Here is a 17,122-nt window from a genome sequence, read left to right as displayed (position 1 = left end):
TATTACAAAAATGGTCAGCATCACTGCCCTTATACATTACAAAAATAGAAAAACAAGAATGACAGATACACTTTAAAGTTACAAAAAATATATACATTTTTCCAATTTATGTACTTGAGTCTGTTTCTGTCTCTACCTATTTTTATTTTTTTTATATATAATTTTGCAGAAAAGTTGCTGTTTCACAGCAGTTGTTTCTATAATACAGTCAGATGAGATTCTGTAGTAATTGAATTTTTTTTGCCTTGTATACTAATTAAATATAATATGGGATGGTATATTTTTAGCTTCATTTTGAAGTGTTGTGCTTTTGTTATTTTGTTCAATTTTATATTTTTTTTACATTTTGATTTGAGGTTTGGTTTTTAGATTCTGTGAACCTGTAAATTAAAATGAGCGTTTTATTGCATCTGTGTGTTATGGCTGTACATTTTCCAAGCACAATGATTGTCATTGCTGTGATTCATTTTGTTAAACATTTTCTGAACTGCTTTTAGATGATTGTCTGCTCAGAATATCTGCTTTGCACCGCATCTGTTCAATATTCAGTTTTGACTGCACCACTAATCATGAGGTTCCCCTTGGGTTCTGATGTGTAGCACTGCTAATAAATCATTGGCTCTTGACTGTCGTTTATGGATTTGTATACTAAGGTACTAAGTGAGTGCCCTTGCAATGCACAATTTTCACTGTGCACATATAATCCACCAGAGTGGTAATTGCTTTGTTTTAATTTTATTAATTAAAGGCAGAGAATTATTTTTATCCTTTTCCTAATTAAAATCCATAACAGCTTGTGAGAAACTAATGATCTTTGCCTTTGGTTGAAAACTTAATGCATCAGGTAAGTGGAATAAATCCAAATGTATTACAGAAAATTGTATTTCTTCATATTTTAACATTCAGTTTAAAAAGGCAGAAAAAGTTTCACTCTTACGTAAAAGCCTTTATTTGGTCTGCTACACACAAGCATATGTATTAACCAGAATAGCATCCAACATTTGACCTCATCTGGAGCAGTATCTGAAGCTATATGTCTGGGCTATTATTTAGTTCTATAAATCTTGGTTATGTACACTTTTTTGTCCCTTTCAAACTATATAAGCTGACCTGCCAGTCAAAAGATGTCTTGGTCAGTAGAGCTGTATTGGTCAACTAGTTTGTTCCTAAGGAGGGGTGACTGGCTGTCAGGGAAGACGGGTGAACTGAAGGATTGGACATAAAAGTTAAACATAACCAAAGTGCAACCTAATTATCCTATCCCTTAAGGTTTTGGTAGCTTCCAAGAATCCTTAGTCACTGACTTTTAAAAGCACCTTAACATATCTCTTACATAAGAGTACTTACCTGAGGGTTTAAATGATAAATAGATTTGTAATAGGCATGATCCTTTCCATATAAATAGTCACTTTCTGGCAGAGTTGATTTGCAAGTATGCTACATTTATAAACATCTAATCTTTTTTGGACACCCACAACAATTATTAGTATTGAAAAAGTCAAATGATGTTTAAAAAAAGTTGGTCTCAGTAGACTAATTTGTAATATGACACATTGAGGTGGACTAGGAACTTAAAGCTGCTCTGGAAAAATACCTAACCATGACCTCTTGTTATAGGTGGGTGCAAACTAACAGAAGGCTGGACCAACACAAGTAGGTGGGAATAACACAAGTCGGTGGTCCAGCAATACCGTAGTGCAGTAGAAAATGCTGCCTCGGCAGATTCAAATACCACAGTACAGCACAAAATACTGCCTCAGGAGAATCAAACACAATAGTGCAACACAAAATACTGCCCCAGCAACTCAAAATGCCTCCACAGAAACAACCTTTCTATGGTGTCCAGCAAAAGCTGCCACATCCAGTCCTACAGCACAACATACCTATTATATCCAGTGATGTTTCCTTTGAATACACATTTTCTTTTCCTGTCTTCGCCATTTAGCCCAGATGGCCAGGATGACTGCTTTCAGCCCTGTCTTGTCTATGCAGAATTTGCTGCACAGACATTTTGGATTTCTTATATACCATCATCGTCCCACCTTTCAACATAAATTCCCCATCCTGCTTCCCCAACAGTGTCATCTTTCTGCCATCCCCAATACTGTGCTCTGCCCCTAAATGCTATACTGCAGAACAATATCCCCCAACAGTAAAAATGCCCCTTAAGGTACTCCCAGCAGTAATGATGCCCCCCTACAGTAGACCCAGTAAAAAAAAAAGCCCCTCTAATGCTCCTATGCCCTACTGCATAAGGAGAATCAAATGCTGATGAACAAAACTGGAACTTTACTTAACCAATTGCCTTGAGGTACAGTAATTGTAATTACAGGGAAAGTGCTTTGGTTCACAATGATCAGATAAGAGCTGCAATTCCACAAAACAGGCTTGGTTTGTCTGGCTCATACAGGCTTTAGCTGGACGGGTGTAGAATCAATGTCTTTATAAGATGTGATTCCTCTCAACTAAACTAGACTTCAGGTACCTGGATCTTTATCTGATTTTGCCACCTACAGGAAAGTCTCCCTAGCGGCAGGCATCAATCTTATGTTTTATTCTTTGGAAAGGTTGCCTTTACACACAAAAGTCCACTATGTCCCTTGTTGGACTGTGGTACTGCAATATGATCCTGGATTCTGAGTCTTGGTTTATTTTTTTGGTTCCCCAGGCTGGCAAGTGCCAAGGGGACACACATCAGCTATTACATGGTGTTCCTTTCACTCCTCTCCTCACTAATCAACTAACCTCAACCCTACTTCCTGTGAAAGGCCTGTTACTTATATATGATATTCAACTGGATCGACACAGTCTTGTATGTAAACAAGGGTGTACCTCCTTAATATATATATCAACAAAAGAGAACTGGTACTGATAAATACCCAATAAAATGTAATCTTTATTTAGACATAAAAACGGACACAAATACATAAATGTAGAGACCATACAGAGTGCCTGCCAGGAACAGTCCACAAAGAGCACTGTGGTCACAGATGACAGATATTTCAATACTTCAACAATTGCAGTGTGAGAGTCAATATATGATATGTCTAGGTCAGCATATATTTATACAGGCTGTCTCTAGCTATGAATGCAATGATCTCTCATTACAAGTGTGTCTGGTATGACTACGACAGGGACATAGTTAACAGATAGATTCAGTGGTGGGTGCCCTATAGATACCATATCAAATCACATGGATGCTAACATATGAGCACAAAACCGATCTGAATCCCTCTCTTACCCGCTATCCAGTGACAAAAAAGTGGGCTCTCTCAGGCTGGCGTGATCCTCGACGCACGTTTCGCTTGATGCTTCTTCATATAGCGTTATGAGGGCTTGCTTTTTGCGGGACAAGTTGTAGTTTTTAATGGCGCCATTTTTGGGTACACATAACTTTCTGATTAACTTTTATTAACTCTTTCTGGGAGGGAGATGGGAAAAACAGCACATAAATCACAGCGTTTTTTTATGGCGTTCATTTTTCGGTATAAATAACATAATATCTTTATTATCTGGGTCAGTACGATTACAGTGATACCAAATACATATCTTTTTTTTAGGTTTTACAACTTTTTTGCAGTAAAACCCTCTTTTAAAAATAATTTTATTTTTACATTGCCGCTTCCCAAATCCCATAACTTTTTTATTTTTCTTTATATGGAGTTGCGTGAGGGGCTTGATTTGTAATTTTCATTGGGTATCATTTTGGAGTAAATGGCACTTTTGTATCACTTGTTATTAGTTTTTCGGTGGCAACTAAGAATAAATGAGCAATTCTGTCTTTTTTTTTTTTTTTTTTTACAGCGTTCACCGTAGGGGATAATTTATGTGATATTTATGTAGTCCGGGTCGTTACGGATGCGGCAATACCAAATATACGAGGGAGATTTTTTAAATGCAATTTTATTACTTGAAAATCATATTTTCAGTGGAAGAAAAAAGTGTAATTTTTTTAATAGAATTTTTTATTTAATAAAATGTGTATATTTATTTTTTTGCCACTTGATAGTCCCACAAGGAGACTATAACAGACAGTATTTTGATTGTTTTTAAAATTCAATGCTAATAGCCTGCTGGAAATTACTACAGCCGGAACCAGGGCCTACATCATAAGCCAGGTAGCCTTCAAACACATCAGCACCCCGTGATTGCATTTGCAGGGTGCCGATGGGAGACAGAGGGCTATTGCCTGTGGCATGTAAAGTGTTAAACAGCCCGGATCGGCACTCCTGCCAGCCCAGGCTGTTAGAGCAGGGCCACAGCTCTTATGTGAGAGCCGGTTCCCCGCTGCCCACTGCACGGGGAACCCGTGCAGCACTTAGACTGGGCCGCCGTAAAAAATGGTGGCCCAGCCTAAGGCCCTTTAGTGACTGCCATAAAACATGTATTGGTGGTCACTAAGGGGTTAAAAAGTCACAAAACTGTGTTTTGTGACTTTTTAAACCAAAACCAATGCATGATGATAATAGTCCAGCGTGACTTCTAGCAGAAATTGCAGTTTTTAAAGGGGTTGTCTGGTATTACTTTTTTAGAACAGGGGCACAATGATTTTAAAAAAATGTATGAAAATAAATAAATTGTTTACTCCCACTCCCCTCTGACATTCCATAGCTTACACTGATTTCCGCTTCTTGATCTGGAAATGGCAGGAGATACCCATTTAGCCAGTCACTGGCTGCAGCAGTGACCCCCTACAGCCAGTGACTGTCTGAGCAGGCATCTCTTGACGTTTGCAGTGAGTTGAGAGGAGCTGTGTTAGTTATCAGATTATTTTTCCTTCATCTTTGTATTTTGGAATTCAATTTTGGGACCTCTGAACAAATCAATTCACAGTATGGGATAATTTAGGAGGTACACGTTCAATAGAAAATATGATTCACAGCCTGAAGGAACGCTAAATATGAAAACAATAAATATTTTAATAGAACTCAATAAGGGGGTATAGATAAAATCAGGCATACAGGAACTCAGAAATGCGGAAAGGGAGCAGGTAATAGTCTATCCGACTCTCTGAGAGTCTGATTAACAAACTTTGTATAAGGCTAGGGTCCAGTGTTGGAGCACACTGATGGACGTATGGCCTATAACAGTGGTGGCGGACCTATGGCACAGGTGCCAGAGGCGGCACCAAGAGCCCTCTCTGTGGGCACCCACTCCCTGGAAAAAGTCTGAGGTGTGCCAATATGCCTTAGACTTTCCCTGAAATTCATCAGCGCAGGACGCACTATGAGCGGCACAGGCAGCGCACTGAATGCAGGCAGGCTATTATAAATGATAATGTACATGGAAGATCAGGTGACATTGCTGTGTTGGCACTTTGGGATAAATAAGTGGCTTTGGGTTGCAGTTTGAACACTCGGTCTCCAAAAGGTTCACAATCACTGGCCTATAACCACAGAGTGTTCAGAACACACCACTTGCTACAGAGACTGCCTCTATTGATCAGCTCCACTAATCATATGCATTTGCTCACGGTACCTAGCAATGCCGTGGGTAATTAGTGCAGTAAAAGCAGCTCTATTGGGTAATGGTACACCCTAAGGCTGCTGCTCTAGATGAATGGTGTGTCTACTTAAATATGCTCACATACAGACAGTACTAGTGACATGGTTATCACTTAATGACATGCCCTATTGAGTGAGCGATAGATGACAAGGCATTGTTCTACGTGTTTCAACATGAAAGGTATATCTCATGTCTCATCAGGAGCGAAACTGCTTTATTACAGTGTCAAGTTAAGTGAAGCGACTGCACTGTAACGTGCGTGCATCGGAGCTGCGATGGCCATATGCGGCCAGCTACACGCCGGATATAAATAATCTAAGCCCCGCCCCCCAAGAGTGGGTGCCGGCTCTGGTCTCCAATCAAGGAAGGAGGCGCATCCTCTGATATTTAAGTAGACGCACCATTCATCTACAGCAGCAGCCTTAGGGTGTACCATTACCCAATAGAGCTGCTTTTACTGCACTGATTACCCACAGCATTGCTAGGTACCGTGAGCAAATGCATATGATTAGTGGAGCTGATCAATAGAGGCAGTCTCTGTAGCAAGTGGTGTGTTCTGAACACTCTGTGGTTATAGGACGTACGTCCATCAGTGTGCTTCAACACTGGACCCTGGCCCTATACACAGTTTATTAGTCAGGCTCTCAGAGAGTCGGATGGACTATTACCTGCTCCCTCTCCGCATTTCTGAGTTCCTGTATGCCTGATTTTATCTATACCCCCCTATTGAGTTCTATTAAAATATTTATTATTTTCATATTTAGCGTTCCTTCAGGTTGTGAATCACACCTCTGAACAAATGACTAGTTTTGCATAGAATTGTAATTTCAAATACAGAATTTCAAACTTAAAATGGTTGTCTCACATCTAATTAGTGTTTAAACTTGAGGGACTACTGTAGTACAGTGCATAAGTAGTCCATTTGCAGTTTGCAGAGCATTTGCAGAGGGAGCAAATCTTACTGTAACTTTGCTGTCTCAGGAGACTACCAAGAGTAAGTTTTTTAATGGTAAATACAGTATAAGTGATGGACATTGATGTTGACTCAGTTTACGGCTATAATAACAAGTGTCCTCAGCACGCTACAGTTGCCACCCACACATAATCTTAATTTTCTAGTCAAGAGGCAATTCATCATATAGCTTTAAATTGGTTTCCAGTGGTAATGATGGTGACAGATTATGGATTGCACAATTAGAAGTACTGTTATAATTAATTGGTGGAACTATAAATGAGTTCCTACGTAGGGCTAGCGTCATTTATTGTTTGTGTGATGTCAGTTGCTGAGAATAATGATAAAGCTATTTTCATTATGTTGCATTTTTTTTCTAGTCCTAGCATAACCTTTATATTAAAATTCAAGCCCATTCTCCAGGGGATATGTAATAGCAAAGAAGTTTTCTCTTTAATTAGCAGCCATTTTATAGTACAGTAGGTCTGTAAGGAAATAATTTAGTAATCGTTTTTATGTTCCTGTATTCAGATCTGCTGCATAGAGATGAGCAAATCGATTCCAAACAAATCAAATTCAACCCACAATGTTCAATCATCTAGGTCAAATTCAATTTTTTGTCAATTCAATTTTAAGCAATTTCTTTTTTAAAAAGGCATCAACCACTTTGCAGATCAGAAAACAGGCAAGATAAAGGAGGATCACGTGACCCCAAGCGGTCTGTGTGTGTGTATAGACACTGGCAAGCATTTCCTGTACAAAAAAATATTTGGAATACATAAAAAAAAAAAAATAATTCCTACTTTTTTTTTACCCCTTCCCACTCAGCATCATACATGTACCGTGCACTACAGGTCTGTAAATAGCTGCTGGGTATCTAGCTCATGCACACGACAGTATTTCGCATTCAGTATACTGGCCGTTTTTTCAATGGTTCAGCAAAAAAAACTGAAGTGTCTCCGTGTGCATTCCGTTTCAGTATTTCCGTATTTCTGTACCGTTAAAAGATAGAACATGTCCTATTCTTGTCCGCAAATCACGGTGCTTGGCTCTATTCAAGTCAATGGGTCCGCAAAAAAAAATGTTATGCCCAGCCTAATTTTTTCTATGTAATATGCTATATACTGTATATGGCATACGGAAAAACGGAACGGAAAAACGGAAAGTAAACAAAAGCACAATGGAAACAAAGAACAGAACAACGGATCCATAAAAAACGGACCGCAAAACAGTGAAAAAGCCATGCTGTCGTGTGCATGAGCCATTATACAGCAGACACCTGGGGCTAATGTCTGTAATCGATGATAATGTTGATCGCAGAAATTTAACCCTTCAGATGCCATAGTCAAAAGTTAAAGTCATCCCTGTAGAGTTGAATAGAGTGGCTTCATTTAAATGGGGGAACATGGCCCCCTCATTCCAGTGTGTAGGCAATGGCCCCAGCAGTTGGACTGTGGATCACATACTTATGCAGTTTTCGGTTGATATGGGACACGTTATTGTTATGGGACAACCCCTTTAATGAACCAATAAGGATCATAAATACTCTTGTCCTAATAGAACACATGGAAAGTTTTGTTTTGTTAGATAACATCTTCTTCCATTCTTACAATTTTAGCTTTTACATTTTTACTAAAATGAAAGTAATTTTAAATTGTTTTATTATAGAGCAGTATATGTTCACATACTGTATGTAATCATATAAACATTATCTGGTAGCATAGGTGTAAGTAAATCTACAGTACAGACCAAAAGTTTGGACACACCTTCTCATTCAAAGAGTTTTCTTTATTTTCATGACTATGAAAATTGTAGATTCACACAGAAGGCATCAAAACTATGAATTAACACATGTGGGATTATATACATAACAAAAAAGTGTGAAACAACTGAAAATATGTCATATTCTAGGTTCTTCAAAGTAGCCACCTTTTGCTTTGATTGCTGCTTTGCACACTCTTGGCATTCTCTTGATGAGCTTCAAGAGGTAGTCAACTGAAATGGTTTTCACTTCACAGGTGTGCCCTGTCAGGTTTAATAAGTGGGATTTCTTGCCTTATAAATGGGGTTGGGACCATCAGTTGCGTTGTGGAGAAGTCAGGTGGATACACAGCTGATAGTCCTACTGAATAGACTGTTAGAATTTGTATTATGGCAAGAAAAAAGCAGCTAAGTAATGAGTGGCCATCATTACTTTAAGAAATGAAGGTCAGTCAGTGTGAAAAACTGGGAAAACTTTGAAAGTGTCCCCAAGTGCAGTCACAAAAACTATCAAGCGCTACAAAGAAACTGGCTCACATGCGGACCACCCCATGAAAGGAAGACCAAGAGTCATCTCTGCTGCGGAGGATAAGTTCATCCAAGTCACCAGCCTCAGAAATCGCAGGTTAACTCAGCTCATATTAGAGACCAGGTCAATGCCACACAGAGTTCTAGCAGCAGACACATCTCTAGAACAACTGTTAAGAGGAGACTGTGTGAATCAGGCCTTCATGGTAGATTATCTGCTAGGAAACTACTGCTAAGGACAGGCAACAAGCAGAAGAGACCTGTTTGGGCTAAAGAACACAAGGAATGGACATTAGACCAGTGGAAATCTGTGCTTTGGTCTGATGAGTCCAAATTTGAGATCTTTGGTTCCAACCACTGTGTCTTTGTGCGACGCAGAAAAGGTGAACGGATGGACTCTACATGCCTGGTTCCCACCGTGAAGCATGGAGGAGGAGGTGTGATGTGTGGGGGTGCTCTGCTGGGGACACTGTTGGGGATTTATTCAAAATTGAAGGTATACTGAACCAACATGGCTACCACAGCATCTTGTAGCGGCATGCTATTCTATCCGGTTTGCATTTAGTTGGACCATCATTTATTTTTCAACAGGACAATGACCCCAAACACACCTCCGCTATTTGACCATGAAGGAGAGTGATGGGGTGCGTCGCCAGATGACCTGGCCTCCACAGTCACCGGATCTGAACCCAATCGAGATGGTTTGGGGTGAGCTGGACTGCAGAGTGAAGGCAAAAGGGCCAACAAGTGCTAAGCATCTCTGGGAACTCCTTCAAAACTGTTGGAAGACCATTTCAGGTGACTACCTCTTGAAGCTCATCAAGAGAATGCCAGAGTGTGCAAAGCAGTAATCAAAGCAAAAGGTGGCTACTTTGAAGAACCTAGAATATGACATATTTTCAGTTGTTTCACACTTTTTTGTTATGTATATAATTCCACATGTGTTAATTCATAGTTTTGATGCCTTCAGTGTGAATCTACAATTTTCATAGTCATGAAAATAAAGAAAACTCTTTGAATAAGCTGGTGTGTCCAAACTTTTGGTCTGTACTGTATATAAAGGTAAAGGATTATCTATGTATTTTTATAGTATCATGTACGTTTCCTACAACCCTGCTTGATAGTATACAGTATAGAACCAAAAAGTAAATTACTAGAGTTGAGCGGACACCTGGATGTTCGGGTTTGATGGGTTCGGCCGAACTTCGCAAAAAACTTTAAGTTTGGGACCCAAACTTGACCAGAACTTTACCCCGAATCCCATTGAAGTCAATGGGGACCCTAACTTTGGAGCACTCAAATGGCTCTAAAAATGTTGTGGAAAGGGCTAGAGGGCGGCAAAAGGCAGCAAAATGTGCAAGTGCTCTGCAAACAAATGTGGATAGGGAAATGACTTCAAATAACATAAATGATGTATTCAAAAAAAATAATAATAATCTTGATCTAGGAAGAGGAGGTCCATAGGGTTGTTGCGGGTATCGAAATTTCGATACCCAATCGATACTTTTGTCCCCGTATCGATACGATACCAGGATTTCCATTTTTGCGGCACCTGAGGGGTTAACTGCCGCTGATATGCCAGTACCCTCCTCCTGTATTAAGGGGTAATTATCATTGGTGGTGCAGTTTGCCTCCCCTCAACCCCCCATCCCATTAAAATCATTGGTGGCACAGTGCGCCGGCCCCTCCCAACCGCCCAGTATTAAAATTATTGGTGGCAGTGGCCACAGGGTCCTCTCCCCTCCCCCTCATTGGTGGTGCAGTAGCAGCTTCTGATTGGAGCCCCAGCTATGTAATCCTGGGGCTCCGATCGGTTACCGTGGCAGCCAGGACGCTATTGAAGCCCTGGTTGCCATGGTAACATCCCTGATGCTGTGTGCACAAAGCACAGAGCAGCAGGGAGAGTGTGAGGTCTTATTCACCCTGATAGAGCTCTATCAGGGTGAATAGGAAAAGGGATGAAAGATCCCAGGTTCTAGCCCCTAAGGGGGGGAAATAGTTGTTAAATAAAAAGTGTAAAAAAAAAGAAAAAAAAACCCCACCAAAATATTAAGTATGAATCACCCCCTTTTCCCAATTTCACATATAAAATGTATAAATAATAAACATATTACATATCGCCACGTCAGAAAAATCAAAACTATTAAAATATTTTAAAAAATCTATACGGTGAACGCAGGAACAGGAAAAAGAAATAAAAACTGTGCAATTTTAAAAAAAAATGCGTGGCTTTTTTTTTTGTGGTATCGAATGGTATCGAGTATCGCAATACTTTTTCATGGTATCGAAACTGAATCAAAAATTTGGTATCGCAACAACTCTTGAGGTCCATATGGAATAGGAGGTTGAGGAGGCAGTGGATGTGGTGGTGTAGGTGGAAGCGGTGGTGGAGGAGGAGGTAGCCAACACTGGTTTTTGTTTTTGTTTTTTATTTTATTATTTGTTTATTTTTGTTCAAATTTGGGTAGACCCTAAAACATAAAAAAAAAAGGGAAATATAAAAAATAAAACAAACAATGGCTGGGTGAGGCCGGTCTACATGTCTATTCTGCACAAGGTACAGACAATTCCTGTGGGATCCCTGCCTGGTTCATTTTAATGAACGTGAGCTTGTCCACATTTGCTGTCGACAGACGGCTGCGCTTCTCTTTGATAACCCCCTCCTGCCGTGCTAAACAAACCTTCAGACAATACACTGGCTGCAGGGCAGGCCAGCACCTCCAAGGCGTAAAGGGCAAGCTCAGGCCATCTGCCCAATTTGGAGACCCAGAAGTTGAAGGGGGTAGACCCATCAGTCAGTACGTGTAGGCATGTGCACACATACTGCTCCACCATGTCACACGTCCCCGTGACGGCCTTGAGCCAATTGGATATCTTCCCTATTAACTCTTGATGTTATTTTATGCGCCTACCATGGTGATCACGGGTAATGGGAAACGGGGTTCCATGCCAGAGAGGGAGCCTGAGAAAGGGATACCACATCCAAGGGAGGTCAATGGATGAAATGTGATCAAGTGGAAATGTGGGACAAGTTATTGAAGCAGAAGCATCCAAGTAAAGGAGGGGGCGTGCGGCAATTACCCACTCCCGACTCGAGGAGGTAGTGACGATAAATAACAATACAGGACTCTTAAGATGCCCTGTTATTGGAATGATTAATAAAAAAATACAGGGAATGTCACTGTGGTATTTTGGATTAGGAAACGTTAGACAGGAGAGGCCCTGCTGCCGCTTTGTTGTCTCTAGATAACTTCTGCCTGATCGCACGTCCCCATGACGGCCTTGATCCAATTGGCTATATTCCCTATCAACTTTCAATGTTCATTTATGCGCCTACCATGGTGATCACGGGTAATGGGGAATCAGGGTTCCATGCCAGAGAGGGAGCCTGAGAAAGGGATACCACATCCAAGGGAGGTCAATGGCTGAAATGCGATCGAGCGGAAATGTGGGACAAGTTGGTAAAGTGGAAGGATCGAATGAAAGGAGGGGGCACGCATCAATTAAGGACAATTTTTAGAAATTTAAGTCCCTGTCACCTATGCAGAGCAGGGGTTTTATATTGGCAACAGACGATTTTGAAAAATTTCGGTCCCTGTTAACTATGCAGAGCAGGGGTTTATTCACGACAAAACTAGGTTCATGTCACCCACCAATTGAACAGACTGTTTTGCAAAAATTAGGTCCCTGACACCTATGCAGAGCAGGGGTTTGTATACGGCAAAAATTGTAAAATGTCACCTGAGAAGGTAACAGACGATTTTTTGAAATTTAGGTCCTTGTCACCTATGCAGAGCAGGGGTTTATTCACGGCATAAATTGTAAAATGTTACCCAAGAATGTCACAGATGCTTTTGCACCATGCTCCCTCTTTTGCTGTGCTGGTGCCTCTGTGTAACCGCTTCTTCCTCAAAACTGCACACTCGCATGACCTTGATTCAATGTGGGGTCTAGTACCTCATCATCCTCCACATCATCTTCCACCCAATCTTTACCCCTAAACTCCTTGTTGGTCTGCAGACTGCAGAAAGCCACAGCAGTTGGCACCTATGTTTCGTCATCATCAGGGACATGCTGCGGTGGTCTTCCCGGGTCCTTTTCCTGAAACATGAGTGGTTTCGCATCAGTGCACTCAATCTCTTCCAATTCTGGGGCAGGGCTATGTAGATGGCCTACGGAAATCCTACCAGCAGAGTCATCAAAAAGCATAAGAGACTGCTGCATGACTTATGGCTCAGACTGCTTGCCTGAATTGCAAGGGGGTGAGTTGAAAGACAGATGGCCATGGGTTGTAGGTGCCAACTCTGATCTTTCAGCAGTGGACTGAGTGTCAGACAATGTGAAGGAACTGGAGGCACTGTCAGCCACCCAATCCACTATTGCCTGTACTTGTTCTTGCCTCACCATTCGTACTGTCTTAAATGCAGTGTAGGACACAAATGTACTTTCTAGCGCAAAAGATGAGCATTTGTCACCCAACAAAGTAACAGATGAATTAGTGAAATGTATTTCTCTATCCACTATGTAGAGCAGGGGTATATCACAGCCAAAAATTGGTGAATGTCACCCAATATTGTAACAGACGAATTAGTGAAATGTATTTTCCTGTCCATGATGTAGAGCAGGGGTATATCACAGCCAAAAATTGGTGAATGTCACCCAACAATGTAACAGACGAATTAGTGAAATGTATTATCCTGTCCACAATGTAGAGCAGGGGTATATCATGGCCAAAAATTGGAGAATGTAACAGACAAATTACTGAAATGTTTTTTTCTTGCTCACAATGTAGAGCAGGGGTATATCATAGCCCAAAATTTGTGAAATTCACTTGGCAATGTAACAGACGAATTAGTGAAATGTATTTTCCTGTCCACTAGGTAGAGCAGGGGTATATCACAGACAAAAATTGGTGAATGTCCCCCAACAATGTAACAGACGAATTAGTGAAATTTATTTCCCTGTCCACTATGCAGAGCAGGGGTATATCACAGACAAAAATTGGTGAATGTCACCCAACAATGTAACAGACAAATTAGTGAAATGTATTTCCCTGTCCACTATGTAGAGCAGGGGTATATCATAGCCAAAAATTAGTGAATTTCACCCGACAATGTATCAGACAAAAAATTGAAATGTATTTCCCTGTCCGCTATGTAGAGCAGGGGTATATCACAGGCAAAAATTTGGGTATGTCCCCCAACAATGTATCAGACGAATTAGTGAAATGACCTAAAATACAAACTGGATTCCAAAAAAGTTGGGACACTATACAAATCGTGAATAAAAACTGAATGCAATGATGTGGAGGTGCCAACTTCTAATATTTTATTCAGAATAGAACATAAATCACGGAACAAAAGTTTAAACTGAGAAAATGTACCATTTTAAGGGAAAAATATGTTGAATCAGAATTTCATGGTGTCAACAAATCCCCAAAAAGTTGGGACAAGGCCATTTTACCACTGTGTGGCATCTCCTCTTCTTCTTACAACACTCAACAGACGTCTGGGGACCGAGGAGACCAGTTTCTCAAATTAAGAAATAGGAATGCTCTCCCATTCTTGTCTAATACAGGCCTCTAACTGTTCAATCGTCTTGGGCCTTCTTTGTTGCACCTTCCTCTTTATGATGCGCCAAATGTTCTCTATAGGTGAAAGATCTGGACTGCAGACTGGCCATTTCAGTACCCGATCCTTCTCCTACGCAGCCATGATGTTGTGATTGATGCAGAATGTGGTCTGGCATTATCTTGTTGAAAAATGCAGGGTCTTCCCTGAAAGAGATGACGTCTGGATGGGAGCATATGTTGTTCCAGAACCTGAATATATTTTTCTGCATTGATGGTGCCTTTCCAGACATGCAAGCTGCCCATGCCACACGCACTCATGCAACCCCATACCATCAGAGATGCAGGCTTCTGAACTGAGTGTTGATAACAACTTGGGTTGTCCTTGTCCTCTTTGGTCCGGATGACATGGCGTCCCAGATTTCCAAAAAGAACTGTGAATTGTGACTCGTCTGACCACAGAACAGTCTTCCATTTTGCCACACTCCATTTTAAATGATCCCTGGCCTAGTGAAAACGCCTGAGCTTGTGGATCTTGCTTAGAAATGGCTTCTTCTTTGCACTGTAGAGTTTCAGCTGGCAACGGCGGATGGCACGGTGGATTGTGTTCACTGACAATGGTTTCTGGAAGTATTCCTGAGCCCATTCTGTGATTTCCTTTACAGTAGCATTCCTGTTTGTGGTGCAGTGTCGTTTAAGGGCCCGGAGATCACGGTCATCCAGTATGGTTTTACTGCCTTGACCCTTACACACAGAGATTGTTCCAGATTATCTGAATCTTCGGATGATGTTATGCACAGTTGATGATGATAGATGCATAGTCTTTGCAATTTTTCGCTGGGTAACACCTTTCTGATATTGCTCCACTATCTTTCTGCGCAACATTGTGGGAATTGGTGATCCTCTACCCATCTTGGTTTCTGAGAGACACTGCCACTCTGAGAAGCTCTTTTTATATCCAATCATGTTGTCAATTGACCTAATTAGTGTTAATTGGTCTTCCAGCTCGTTATGCTAAAATTTACTTTTTCCAGCCTCTTATTGCTACTTGTCCCAACTTTTTTGGGATTTGTTGACACAGTGAAAATTTGAATCAACGTATTTTTCCTTTAAAATTATACATTTACTCGGATTAAACGTTTGATCCGTCATCTACGTTCTATTACAAATAAAATATTGACATTTGCCATCTCCACATCATTGCATTCAGTTTGTTTAGTGTCCCAACTTTTTGGGAATCTGGTTTGTAAAATAAAATACGTAAAAATAAAAAATAATCTAGATCTAGGAGGTGGAGGTCCTTATGGAGTAGGAGGTTGAGGAGGCGGTGGTGTGTAGGTGGGAGCGGCGGTGGAGAAGGAGGTGTTTAAATTAGGGTACACCCCAAAAAATTGGGAAATATAAAAAATAAAACAATGAGAAAGTGTGCTGGAGTATAACAATGGCTGGGTGAGGCCGGTATACATGTCTATTCTGCACAAGGTACGGACAAGTCCTGTGGGATCCATACCTGGTTCATCTTAATGAATGTGAGCTTGTCCACATTGGATGTGGACAGGCGGCTGCGCTTGTCTGTAATAACGCCCCCTGCCGTGCTAAACATACTTTCAGACAATTCACTGGCTGCAGGGCAGGCCAGCACCTCAAAGGCATAAAGCGTAAGCTCAGACCATGTGCCCAATTTGGAGACCCAGAAGTTGAAGGGGGGCAGACCCATCATTCAGTACGTGTAGGTGTGTGCACATATACTGCTCCACCATGTTGCTGAAATGCTGCCCCCTGCTAAGACGTTCCATATCAGCTGGTGGTGCTGGTTGTTGTGTCGTGCTGACAATACTTTTCCACATTTCGGCCATGCTAACCCTGCCTTCTGAGGTACTGGCGGTTCCACAGCTGCATTGGCGACCTCTTCCTTCTCCTCTGCCTTCGTCTTGTGCTTCCTCTGTGCCCCCGCTGTCAGATGGGAGTGACATCAGCAGCGCGTCTACCAGCGTGCGCTTGTAATCACGCATCTTACGATCACGCTTCAGTGATGGAATTAAGGACAGTATGTTGTCCTTGTAACAGGTATCCAGCAGCGTGGCCACCCAGTAATCAGCACAAATTAGAATGTGAGCAACTCGGCGGTCGTTGCGGAGACAATGCAGCATGTAATCGCTCCTGTGTGCCAGGCTGCCCAGAGGCAACGACAAGTTGTCCTCTGTGGGAGGTGTATTGTCTGTGTCGTCTGTATCCCCCGAGCCCCGCACCAGCGATGGCCATGAGCTGGTTTGGGTGCCACCCTGCTGTGAACACGGTTCCTCCTCCTCCATCTCCCCCTCCTCCACCTCGTCATCCTCCAGAACTGTGGACTGGCTGGACAATTGTGTGACTGGGGTATGTTAGTGCAGGAACCCACCCTCGGAGCCACTTGTGAATGACTGGCCTGAAACCCTTGTAAATGATCCCTCTTCCTCCTGTGCCACATCCTCTTCCATTATCGCCCGAAGCGTTTTTTTCAAGGAGGCATAGTAGTGGGATAGTAACGCTGAGAACGGCGTCATCGACACTGGCCATGTTGGTGGAGTACTCGAAACAGCGCAACAAGGCACAAAGGTCTTGCATGGAGGCCCACTCATTGGTGGTGAAGTGGTGCTGTTCCGCAGAGCGACTCACCCATGTGTGCTGCAGCTGAAACTCCACTATCGCCTGCTGCTGCTCGGACAGTCTGGCCAGCATGTGCAAGGTGGAGTTCCACCTTGTGGGCACGTCGCATATGAAGCGCTGAGCGAGAAGGTCGAAGTTACGCTGCAGCGCTGACATGCAAG

The sequence above is a fragment of the Bufo gargarizans genome, chromosome 6 (genome assembly GCF_014858855.1).
Source record: "Bufo gargarizans isolate SCDJY-AF-19 chromosome 6, ASM1485885v1, whole genome shotgun sequence".
NCBI lineage: Eukaryota > Metazoa > Chordata > Amphibia > Anura > Bufonidae > Bufo > Bufo gargarizans.
The sequence above is the reverse complement of the archived record's forward strand: the minus strand, read 5'-3'. Positions refer to the sequence as shown.